The sequence below is a fragment of the Lathyrus oleraceus genome, chromosome 1 (genome assembly GCF_024323335.1).
Source record: "Lathyrus oleraceus cultivar Zhongwan6 chromosome 1, CAAS_Psat_ZW6_1.0, whole genome shotgun sequence".
NCBI lineage: Eukaryota > Viridiplantae > Streptophyta > Magnoliopsida > Fabales > Fabaceae > Lathyrus > Lathyrus oleraceus.
The window spans coordinates 94,411,366-94,412,339 of record NC_066579.1 but is presented as its reverse complement, the minus strand read 5'-3'; positions in this window follow the sequence as shown (position 1 = coordinate 94,412,339).

Genomic DNA, 974 nt, shown 5'->3' with positions numbered 1-974 from the left:
GTACAATGGTAACCTGTTACCGCGTTGGTGTAACCGGTTACAGCTAAACTGATGAGTTTTTTTTTTGAAATTTTCGTGACTGTAATCAGTTACGGATTTTGGTATAACCGATTACAGCTGCTGTGTTTTTCAAAAGTATTGATTTTTCATTTTCAATTGTTTTCGTCGTAACTTGAGTTTCGTGACTCGGATTGAGGCACGTTTTGAAGCGTTGGAAAGGTAACACGCAGAGATATCATATGGTGAAACTTGATGAGCTATTCTAGTTATAATTATGTACCTAATGTGACAATGTTTGTGTTGACTTGTGTGGTCGGTTAACGAATTGTTATCGTTATACGATGATGTGTTGTTGTGTTGGTGAAGTACCATGAATAAATGCTTTTGAATGCAAAATTGTTGAGTTGCTGCTATTGGTTGTTGTTTATTGATGTAGTGACATGAATTTCTTGTTGCGTATGATGAATGATACGATGCATAAATGGTGAAATGTGTATGAAGATCCTTTTGGTGAACCTTTTTGTGATAACACATGTTGATGAGAGTCATGCATCATAGTTTACGGGATTCGGTCTAGTTTTGATGTGCTATAGTCCAGTGGTATGGATCGGGAGCAAGTAGCTAGTTCTAGTGAGGAACTAGTGAAATATTACCTATGGTGATGGTAATAAAATTTGGTGTGCTCTGGTTCGAGGGTATGGATCGGGAGAGAGTAGTTAGTTCTTAGCGAGGAACTAGTGAAGCATTATCTATGGTGATGGTAACAAACTTTGGTGTGCTTTGGTCCTGGGGCGGGGATCGGGAGCGAGTAGCCGATTTCAGGTGGGAATCGATGAAGCGTTATCTATGATGATGATAACAATTTGGTGTGCTCTGGCCCTAAGGTGGGGATCGAGAGTGAGATGAACCCGAGTGTTCATGAATGGTACCGCGTGCATAATGAGTCAGTTGTGGAGTACATTTGCATATATGAT